We start from the raw sequence: 12,569 nt of genomic DNA, 5'->3' as shown, positions 1-12,569 counted from the left end.
CCAGGCTAGTGTTATAGGCACATGCAACCATGTTCAGTAAATGTTTTATAGTTTTTCGTTTTATATGCTAATTGATGAAACAATTTGAGATCTTTTGTTCACAGTCCAGAGACTGAAATCAGAGCATCAATCTTCAAAGCAAGTGCTGCAGTGTTGAGGCTATATCCAATACTATTTTTGTCTTCATGGCTTAAATTTTTATTTTTTATTTTATTATTTTTATTCTTGACTCCATACGGGCTTATGTGAAACTGCTTTCCTAATGTGAAAATGCTTCTTAAATTTTCAAAGCCTCCAAGTATGAGATCTTTTCATCTTTAAGACTCATGCTTGTATTTTCATCCTTTAGGCTTGGATCTATTTTAGAAATACTCAAAACTCTATGCTGCCCTCATTCTAAATATTAAGAGATTAGCAGTCAAGAAGGAAAAGAAGACATTATTTGAAACTTAGGCATCTATAGTCAGCATATTTACTCATCATTGTAGCCAGTCACCATACAATACAGTAGCTACTCCAGAAAAACAAAGACTCTAAGCTCAACAGTAAAGTGACAACCCTTTTAAATTGTAGAAATAATTTTTGTTGTCTGATTTTGTGTAGTTCGGATTGGTTTGGGCTTAGTTAATTGATTGTTTCCTTGTTTACTTTCTTGTTTTGTACACAGGGTCTCATGTAACCCAGCTGACATTAAGTTCTCAACCTATTACCTCTAGCTACAACGCTAGATTACAGATCCCTGCCATCTCACACTTTTTTTTTTTTTTTTTGGTGTTTCAAGACAAGATTTCTGGGTAACTTCGGAGCCTGTCCTGGAACTAGCTCATGTGGACCAGGCTGGCCTCCAACTCATGGAGATATGCCTGCCTCTGCCTCCTGAGTGCTGGGATTAAAGCCACCACTGGTTGTCTCTTATGCATTTTTTATCTGTAGTTTACTTTTACTTAAAGTATTTCAAATACAAAGGTTTTATCTGGATCCAACCTCTCCAACCAGCAAGATCCTGCACATTTTAGACCATGTTTTAGCCAGGTCAACCCACCTAATCCTCCCCTCCACATATGCCCCTCAATTCCTAGGTACATACAGTGAACCAGTGTAGCCTGGCCACCACAGCCTATGTTACCCGTAATCACCAGGCTCTAGCAAGGACCCTACTATCTACAACAATCTAGAGGTTCATCATACACGACACCCTAACTCTCTGCCAACCTAGGTCTTTTACATTTTGTAACAGAGTCTAGACTGTTGCGTCTACTTGTTCTTCCCATCTGCTCACCCTCCCCAGCCTCTAGTTCTATTTCCAAACTCTAGGCTTTGACGAGAATACATTTGCTACATGCCCTGCCAGCCTCTCGTGTCCACCATATTTCATTCTACCTAAGCCTAAGCCAATATCAATCTTCAGCCTCAACCTTGTCCTCTTATCCTGTGGTCTTCTCACTCTATCCTAGCCTGTTCTATCTTGTTTAGATCAGATAAACCGAATAAAAACCCACATGCCCAGATATCATCACAAATGTATAAATAATATGAAATATCAATGGTGATCTTATTTGAAAACATTTCTATAGAACTTGACAATTTGTGGGGAGAAGCAGAATACTCAGTTTTAAGGGCCTCCATTAGAAAATCAGAGAGAGCACAAAAAATGAGTTAATTATGCAACTTGATGCAACTCAAGAATTTGGGAAAGAAAAACACTCAAGTTCAATATACAGCAAGAAAGAATAAAAATCAAAGCAGAAATTAAAGAAGTATAAACAACCACAAAAATCAAAGAACCAACAGATTAAGAGCTGGAATTTGAGAAGCTAAGACAGACAGAGCATTGGCAGAAGAAAGGAAGAAAGGAAGAAAGGAAGAAAGAAAGAAAGAAAGAAAGAAAGAAAGAAAGAAAGAAAGAAAGAAAGAAGAAAAGAGAGAGAGAGAGAGAGAGAGAGAGAGAGAGGAAGAAGGAAATGAAAAAGAAAGATGACACACATGAACAGAATCAGATATGAACAGGGAAACATTAGAACAGGCACCAAAAATTTCAGGCTAGTATAAGGAAATGCTTTTTAATACCTGTGCTCCATTAAGGTGTAAAAGGTAAAACAAATAGACAAATTTCTAGATTCAGAGATGAACAACTTAAATAGACCTATAACAAGCACGGAGACTGAAACAGTTATTAAAATAAAACCTTCCAGATTAAAAAAAATTCAGACACAGATGAATTCACAGAAATACATCAAGCTTTCAAACTAGATCTACAGACCTCACATACTAACTTATTCAAAAAATTATACAGTGAAGAAGCAATAATAAGCAAATTATGATGCCAGTGTTATTCTAATATTCAAATGAAGTAAAACATAACAAAGAAAGAAAATCGAGGCCAATGTCCTGAATGAAATGATTCAAAACCCTCGGATATCCACCACGACCAAGTTGACTTTATCATGGAGATGTAAGGATATTTCAACATTTTCAAGTCAATAAATATAATAAATCACATAAATAGATTAAAAACTGAAAATTACATGATCGTCTCAATACAGAAAAGGGTATTGATAAAAATCCAACATGCATTCATAATAAAAGTACTAGAGAGAAAGTCTGCAGGGAACATAGTTCAACATAATAAAAACTATATATACAACTGAAATCAGCAACAAGAAAGGGCTCTATGACTCCTGTTCATCTTTAATAATGTGCTTAAAGCTCTAGCTGAAGCCATATGGCAAGAGAAGGAAGTGAAAGGGGTGTAAGTAGGAAAAGGAGACAAAGTATACATATTTGCAATCAGTATAATATTATACGTGAGAGATCAAAAAATTTACCAGAAAACCTCTACAAATGATCAACAATTTCAGTAAATCAGCAGAATATAGAATCAACCTATAAAAATCAGTGGCTTCTATACATCAACAACAAACACACAAGGAAAGAGATCAGGGACAAAATCCCATTTACAAAAGCCTAAAATTAAATAGAATGCCTATGAATAAACTAACCAGGGAGGCAAAAGCGTATCATGGAAAACCAAAACCAAGTAAAATATAAAGAACAAGTGATATTGTGGTGCTCACCTCCAACTGATATATCCACAACCCAACCTAACATCTGCACCTAAGTCTCAAGAACATTAAGCGGGCAGAAAGACTGCAAGAGCCAAAGGCATGGGAAGCTGCCTGTAAGATTGTGTCTCCTATAAATGTAAGGGAAACTGTACCCATGAGTCTCAATGCAACATAGATGCCTAAACAAGATCTGAGCAAAGACAATACCAACAGACAAACTGATATGGAAGGAGAAAATCTGACTGGGCCCCAGTCCTAAACAAGGGATAATGTCCCGGGAACTAAGAAAAGGAGAAACAGCTTTCTCCAGAGAAGAGCCTCCCCAGTTAGTTATCCAATACAACATGATCATTCCTGAAATTATACACATACAAGTAACTTCGTACAGACAGAGCAGGTTGTATTAGTATATTTAGGGTAATACACATATATTAAGTACATAGTAATATATATTAAATTAAAGAAAAGGGACCTATAAATTTGAAAGAGAACAAGAAGGGAGGTACATGGAAAGGACTGGAGAGAGAAGAGGAAAAGTAGGTGATGTGGGATGTTGTTCTGTATGCGTGTGGCTTTTATAGGTTGATGAATAAAGCTGTTTCAGTCAATTGCTTAGCAGAGTAAAGCCAGATGGGAAATCTGAGCAGAGATAGAGGAAGAGAGTAGGTGGAGTCAAAGAGATGCCAGCCAGCTGCCTAGGAAAAAAAGACATGTAGAAAATGACGTAATGCCATGGCCATATGGCAATACAAAGACTAATAAAAATGGGTTAATTTAAGATGTAAGAGCTAGCTAGAAATATGCCTGAGCCATGGGTTAAACAGTATTTTAATTAATATAGTTTCTATGTGATTATTCTGGTCTGGGCAGCCAAGAAACAAAAAGTATAGTCTCCGTTTACAGGCATGAAATGATGTAACTATATTTTAATTTTAAAAAATATTAATCAAAAAAGTTTTATTCTAACTTCACAAAATGTTTGTTGAATATATAATATGAAAGATATATAAATATATAGGAGATAAATTTCATTTTGACTGACAGGCCAATTGGCACACTTTAAACATTATTGCAAAATTTTAACATTATGGAAATTAAAATTTTACTTCTTGTTATAAAAGCACTACCATAAAACAAATGAATAAATATCAAATTCTGTCACTGCTTCACAATGTTCTTTTGTATCGTAAAACTATTATTGCATTCTCTGTTTCACTTGATAAAAACCCTTGCCTAGCACAGTTTCTAGAAAATGCTTTCTTCATGCCACCATCAGCAGCAACCATCCCTGGGTTTCTTTCATTGATGCAGATGATGCAGGAAAAGAAAGCCCACACACTCAGGAGCGGCTCGGGGAGCATGCAGCATGGCTCTGTTTTTGAAATTTTCCAAGAGACAGAAAGCAACTGAATGTCTCCAAGGCTTTATTAGGAGGTTTTATAAGTCTAGACAAAAACCAGCAGAGAAACTGCTTACAAGCCTGTAACGAAAGAACAAAATGTATACAGCATCCTCTAAGAGAGCCAATAACTCCAGATAAACTGATTTGCAGAAATCATTTATCTGCTTTGTAACTTCACTTTGATTCCAAATACATTTAGTTCTGAATTTTAGTTCAATAAATCTGAGTGCTTCAGTACACTAGCTAGTAAAATGTAAAAGAATATTGATACCATTAACTTTATTTTATATTTATAACGGTAGTATAGTATCAATAAGAATAACTTTTTATATTTTCCTTTTATTTTTATACTTTTAATATTTTTATCACTTAAGCCATCTATTACACAATAATAACATTTTACTTGTTATGTATTTGTACAATAAAATAAAACAATCTACAACAGCCAATACTTCCTTGTAGATAACTACTACTACAACTACTACTACTAATTATTATTATTACTATTATTATTATTATTATTATTATTATTATTATTAGTATACCATTCAGATATGTGCTAAATAAGTCTTCTTGACTTTTAGTGAACTTCAATGAAATTCCGTAGGCTATAACTCAGACAATATTATTTGCTGTGGTAGGCTCAGATAAGTTATCAGAAAAATGGAGAGCCTTTATAATAAAACAAATGGCAGATATCAACCAAAGCTAGCTTATATAGAAAATAATGATTTAATATAGGATTACCAATTTAGCATCTGAAATTTTGAAAACAGGAAATACTAAGTTTCCAATAGCTTACGTGCCTTCTATATGGCACTTTCAATTATCTTGCCTCTCAGCATATGAAACTGGTTTCTTTTTTTAAATTGATTTTATTGAGCTATACATTTTTCTGTGCTCTTCTCCCTTCATCTTCCCTCCCCTTCAACCATCTCCCATGGTCCCTATGCTCCCAATTTACTCAGGAAAACTTGTCTTTTCCTACTATACAAGTATATAAGATCAATGTATGTCTCTCTTAGGGTTCCCATTGTTGTCTAGGTTCTCTGGCAGAGAACCTTTGTAGGCTGGTTTTCTTTGCTTTATGTTTAAAAACCACTTATGAGTTAGTACATATGATAATTGTCTTTCTGGGTTACCTCACTCAATACGATGTTATTAGATCCATCCATTTGCCTGCAAATTTCAAGATGTCATTATTTTTTCTGCTGTGTAGTATTCCATCATGTAAATGTACCACATTTTCCTTTCCATTCTTTGATCAAGGGGAATTTAGGTTGTTTCCAGGTTCTGACTATGGCAAACAAGGCTGCTTTGAACATAGTTGAGCACATATCCATGTGATATGATTGAGCATCCTTTGGATATATACCCAAAAGTAGTATTGCTGGGTCTTGAGGAAGATTGTTTCCTAATTTTCTGTAAAATCTCCATACTGATAACCAAAGGGCCTGTACCAGTTTACACTTCCACCAGCAATGCAGAAATATTCCTTTACCCCACAACCTCTCCAACATAAGCTGTCATCAGTGTTTTTGATCTTGGCCATGCTTACAGGTATAAGATGGAATCTCAGAGTTGTTTTGATTTACATTTCTCTGATGGCTAAAGATGTTGAACATTTCCTTAAGTATCTTTCAGTCATTTTAGATTCCTCTGTTGAGAGTTCTCTATTTAGGTCTCCACATCATTTTTTTTTACTGGATTATTTGTTCTTTTGATGGTCAATTTTTTTGAGGCCTTTGTATATTTTTGAGATCAGACCTCTGTCTGACATAGGGTTGGTGAAGATCTTTTCCCATTGTGCAGGCTGTCTTTTTGTCTTGCTGACTGTGTCTTTTGCTTTAAAGAAGCTTTTCAGTTTCAGGAGGTCCCATTTATTAATTGTTTCTCTCGGTATCTGTGCTACTAGAGTTATATTTAGGAAGTGGTCTACTGTGCCAATGTGTTAAAGTGTATTTCCAACTTTCTCTTCTATGAGATTCAGTCTGACTGGTTTTTATTTATTTATTTATTTATTTATTTATTTATTTATTTATTTATTTAAGATTTCTGTCTCTTCCCTGCCACCGCCTCCCATTTCCCTCCCTCTCCCCCAAGTAAGTCCCCCCCTCCTCAGCCCGAAAAGCAATCAGGGTTCCCTGTCCTGTGGGAAGTCCAAGGAACCCCCATCTTCATCCAGGTCTAGCAAGTTGAGCATCCAAACTGCCTAGGCTCCCACTAAGCCAGTGCGTGCAGTAGGATCAGAAACCCATTGCCATTGTTCTTGAGTTCTCAGTAGTCCTCACTGTACGCTATGTTCAGAGAGTCCAGTTTTATCCCAGGCTTTTCCAGACCCAGGCCAGCTGGCCTTGGTGAGTTCCCAGTAGAACATCCCCATTATCTCAGTGTGTGGGTGCACCCCTCGTGGTCCTGAGTTCCTTGCTCGTGCTCTCTCTCCTTCTGCTCCTGATTTGGACCTTGAGATTTCTGTCCGGTGCTCCAATGTGAGTCTCTGTCTCTGTCTCCTTTCATCGCCTCATGAAGGTTAATATTCAGGAGGATGCCTGTATGTTTTTCTTTGGGTTCTCCTTATTTAGCTTCTCTAGGACCAGTAATTATAGGCTCAACGACCTTTGTTTATGGCTAGAAACCAAATATGAGTGAGTACATCCAATGTTCCTCTTTTTGGGTCTGGCTTATGTTAAAGTCTTTAATCCATTTGGACTTGAGTTTTGTGCATTTTGATAGATATTGATCTAATTTAATTCTTCTAAATGTTGATATCCAGTTATGCCAGCACCATTTGTTAAATATGCTTTCTTTTTTCCATTTTATATTTTTTGCTTTCTTGTCAAAAATCAGGTGTTCATAGGTGTGTAGATTAATATCTACATCTTTGATTTGTTTACATAAAATGATTTCTTTAGAGAACAGACAAATTATAATCTTACCTATTACCAGTTCACTTCTGGTTTAGCAAATTATAAACAAGGATTAATGCTAAAGTCATAGTCTGTCCAAATATGTCTTGGAGTGTGGGGTAGGTAAGAATGTCCCTACGTATCACTAGCATTTGAGGAAAGGAAGAACCATGGTGAACTGAGAAAGTCACTTTGTACAAAATTGAATGACTTTTTAAAAAATATTATAGTATTTTATAAGCAAATTAGTGAAAGGATTTTCATAGTTATTTTGACAGTTCTTTTACAATAACCTTTTCCTAGTACTGGAAAGATAAATATGAAACATAACCACTTATAGTGGGATGTCTGAAGTACTTTTGGACTTCTGCAACTATGGTCTACTATAATCATTATCATATATCAATGTCATGTATTTATAGTACAAAATGCACATTTTAACCCAAAATATATATGAAATACATATGTATCACATATAATAAATGAATAGATAGATGACAAATAGACATCACAAATAATGATATATGTTGAAATTTGTTAGCCATGGGCTTGGGAGACTAAGTAAGAAACAATAAGGGATAAAATGTTCTAAAAGTCAATGATCACTATCTTTGTAGGTAGTATGTATTGTTTTATGTTTCTGGGATATATGCAAAGAAACTGAAAAGTGGATCCAAAAATTCTAAAAGCTCAAAAAGCAATTTTAGTTGAGCCATTCAGTATTTCGTGTGTTCTGTTAAATTTCTAGAATGTAATGACTTGTCAGAAGCACTAAACGGTAAGAGAAGTCTCATTTTTAGAGAACTAGAAAGAACAGTCACACTTTTCCAGTCATAACTGCTACCTTGACAGTTGAAGTCAGATCATGCCCCTCTCTGCCCCAAATCTAAGTTTACAACACAAACTGAAAAAAAAAAAACAAAACAAAACAAAAAAAAAACAATTTCTCTCAATGTCCCAAAAGTCCATCAAACCTGTTCTTCCCTCTTGTCTTTGGGAATGGATCTAGAATTTTCCCTCACTAGCTGTTCCTCTGACATACTTCCACTTCCTTGTCCTTCAGACATTATGGGGGACTCTCTACCTGCTGCTCTACTCTGCTGGCTGGATCTATATCAACTTGCATACAAGCTAGAGCCATCAGAGAGCAGGGAACCTCAGTTGAGAAAATGCCTGTTTAAGCTCCAACTGTAGAACATTTTGTTCATTAGTGACTGATGGGAAGGAACCAGGTTACTGTGAGTTGTGGAACTCCAGGGTTGGTGGTCCTGGGTTCTGTAAGAAAGCAGGCTGAGCAAGCCAAAGGGAACAAGATAGTAAACTGCCCCCCTCCACGGCTGCTGCATCAGCTCCTGCCTCCAGGTTCTTGCCCTACTTGAATTCCTGTCCTGATTTCCTTTGATGATGAACTAAGATGTGGATGCATGAACTGAGTAAACCCTATCCTCACAACATTCCTTTGGTCATGGTGTTTCATCACAGCAAAAGTAACCCAAACTAAGATTTCCCCCTACCTGGAATACTCCACAGATGTTTCATAGTCCTTTTCTTATCTTCATTAAACCTGAAACAGAAACACTTTATATCCCAGCCTTGTGCATCCCATCTAGATTATTTGCCTCCATATATTAGCTACCACATAATCACACTGCAGGACTAAGAATATGAAGTACTAAGAATACAGTTAGATTCATTGACAATTAAGTGGATGCATCACTGAAACAGTTTTGATGGAACAGAGTCTGGGGAGGTTGAAAAATGTGATGGGAGAATATTAAAAACTATTGGACTCTAATTTATCTGAGACAACCCATGCGTAATCTAATCGAAAGTTTGTGGAGTCAGATTTACTTCAGGTGGCAATGATACAGGTGGGTGGCAGGTTTTAGGGGGTCCAGATTTTATTTCAACAGGCAATGGAATGTATGGTGCTTGGAGTCAGAAGAACAAAGTTCAAATATTAGTGTTGCTACATCAATCGTGTTGTGAAAGCTCATGGAGTAATCCCTGAGATGCTAAGAATAGATACTTAGGTACAGGAAGGGGCAAATGAACAAGCTCCTTCGGTTGCCTATACTCATTTACCAAGGAGAAATAATGGAATATTTTATCATACTTATTTAGTAGTGAGGAGAATGTGTGTGTGTGTGTGTGTAAGCATTACAAAAGTCATCTTCTTTATGAGTTTTTTATTATCTTCTGTAATTAATAGAGTAATAAGGTGAACAAACAACTAAACAAATATTTCTTTGTTAGTCAGATTTCCATCACTGCAGCAAAGTATCTGTGGATATCAATTTAAAGAAGGAAAAATTCACTTAGCTCAAAGTTTCAGAGATTTTAGTCCATGTTGGATGCTTCCATTTCTACAAGGCTGTGGCAAAGCAGTATGTCATAGAAAAAAGCAGGTGTGGGAACAAATCAGTTTACCTGCTGGTTGACAGGAAATGAGAGAGATATAAAGTAGCCATGGACAAACTATAGTTTCCCAAGTACATACTCCCCAAGGACTCACTCCCTTCACCTCAGTTCCATCTCTGAAATTTCTATCACACCTAATGAGATTATTAAAATTATCAACGTGCTAATCCATCGTTGAGGCCAGAGTTCTCATGACCTAATCATTTCCCTAAAGCCCATCGCTTAGCAACCAAGATTTTAACATATGATATTTGGGGGATTTTCTGGATCACAGTCTTAATAATTTCATGTAGAACCAGGTATAGTTAGAAGATATTAACACATTAATGTTTACAACTATAATAATAATGTAATTGTGAAAGTATAATAAAACAGGAAACAATCATTAATAATAATAAATATTTTATTGAAGATCTTAATTATTCTCTGAATAATTAACTAATTATGAAGAATAAGATTACTATCACTCTAATTTTACAGATGAAAAAAGTTAAGAGGTATGTCCAATTCCATGTTTCTGAGAAATGTTTGGTGGCAGGAACTAATGTTTATCAGCTAGAACTTACACGCTCATATTTACATTATGGCTCTAATCTCATAGCCATGTATGCTTCATGTAAATTCAATTTCTATTCTTTCTTTAAAAGCATAATTTTTAAAGGTATATAATTATTTGCTAGGGTCAAATATTTGTGCAAATTCAAAATAGAAATACATATCAAGATAGTGAGGATTGGAGAGATGGCTCAGCATTTAGGAGCACTTGCCGGTCTTGAGATGATTGATGCTTGGATAGTTCAGAATAATCTCTCCATCTCAGGATCATTAATCATCCTAGTAAAATCTCTTTTAGAGTGTAAAGTAACAGATATGTGGAAGCTATCTTTTTTAACCTATCCAAATGACTAAAGGAAATTCCAACATCTGATTATGTAATATACAAAATTGCAAAAGTAGTGAAATGCTGATTTACAGACCCACCACACAAAGAAGAGGCAGTTGTTGACAAGGAATGTGGCCACTAGCCTTGGAATAGGAAACAGGTTCTGTTCCCATCCAGCCCATCTATGCCAGGAGCAGCCCTTTCCAATGGTCTAGGGAAATTGCCTTCCTCTTGTTAAAACTTTTCATTACTTGTACCCAGAGTCCTCCTTTTTAAGAATAATTTAATTTTTGTTTTTGTGTGTATGCACATACATGTAAGTTGAGCTGTTGTGACAAGTGGCTGTGACATAGTAGCAGGTGCCAGGAAGCATTCTTCTCCAAAAGCAGAAAGCAATCTGAAACCCTGAGACTTCCTTCCAGTTCCCAATCCCTTTTTTATCTGGAAGATATCATCAATCATTGCCTGTTTTAGTCAATATTCTATTGCTGTAAAATGATAGTATGACCAAGTCAACTTACATAAAAGAAAGCATTTATCTATGGGCTTACTTAGCGTTTCAGAGATGAGTGCATTTTCACCATGGCAAGCAGGCATTGGGGTATGGTGCTAGAAAACGAAGCTGAGAGATATATTTCGATCCACAGCAGTCAGAAAGAGAAAGAGACTGGGCCTGCCATGGGCTTTTGAAATCACAAAGCCCACCCCCAGTGATATACTTCTTCCAAAAAGCCTACATCTACTCCAACAAGGACACAACTCCTAATCCTTCTAATCCGTTCAAACAGGTCACTAAGCATTCAAATATATGAGTTGATATAGACCATTCTTTTCATATCACTGCACTGTCTTTAGTTCTATGAAAAGAATCTGATCTCAGACCATTTTAGAGTGTGAAAGAATTCCTCATCTACTCTAGCCAGGGAAAAGTAGTTCAAATGTCAAAAGGTCTAAAAGGCCTTGCAATATATACCTAAGAAAATCTGAAGAGTACATGAGTGAATGGATTCTGATGGCGATAAATCAAACACAATGAAATACATGTACATAACTGTTTAAATTTAGTCAAGTGTTTTCTCATTGTGGTTCAGGGCTTAATAACAAGGTTTGAAAAAGAAAGGAAACTTGACTATTGAAAGTGCACAGTCAACAATGGCCTCTAGGCAAGGGGCTAAGATGTCAGAACTTCCCTAGGAAGTTGATTCTGTGGAGGAAGAAACCAAAAGGCTTATTAATATTCTATGTTGAAGTCAATCGGTTCCATGAAATGTATTCAACAACCACTAACAATACACACTGATATTTTAAGGATATTCGCTTCAGTGAAGACATTGGGAAATATTTAGATATGAAAGAGCTACAGCCAACTTCAAAAGCTCAGTAGTGAGTAACCTCTGACAATGCCAAAAGGGAGAGTGTTTCAAAATTGGGATTACTGGTTGTAGAAGGAAAAAAGAAACTCTAGAAACAGATAGCATTATTGCTATGTGCAGAATATGTGTGCATCCAACACAGTAAGTCACACATTAAATCCTCAATCCCTAAAATTAGTCACCATAAAATGAAGTCTCAGTGAGGTAATTAGGTTAAATAATGTCATGGAGATCAAGGCCCCATGATCTTATAGGGATCCAAATCCCTATAAGAAAAGAGAAGGTGCTATCAGACTCTCTTTGTCACTTGTGAATACACTGATGGCAATAGCCATATGCATGCAAGCAAGGAAGCTGTTGTGGAAAACTAGATCTGAACAACCTAGCAGTTCACATCTGTAGTTCCAGTATTCAAGTGACTGAAGCATGTGGAAGGACACTTCAAAGAAATCCCACACGAGCTCAGAACTGAGAAATAGATGGTTATTTATTAAGGGGTAAACTCACAAATCAGAATCC

The sequence above is a fragment of the Microtus ochrogaster genome, unplaced genomic scaffold (assembly GCF_000317375.1).
Source record: "Microtus ochrogaster isolate Prairie Vole_2 unplaced genomic scaffold, MicOch1.0 UNK2, whole genome shotgun sequence".
In the NCBI taxonomy this organism is placed as follows: Eukaryota; Metazoa; Chordata; class Mammalia; order Rodentia; family Cricetidae; genus Microtus; species Microtus ochrogaster.
The sequence above is the reverse complement of the archived record's forward strand: the minus strand, read 5'-3'. Positions refer to the sequence as shown.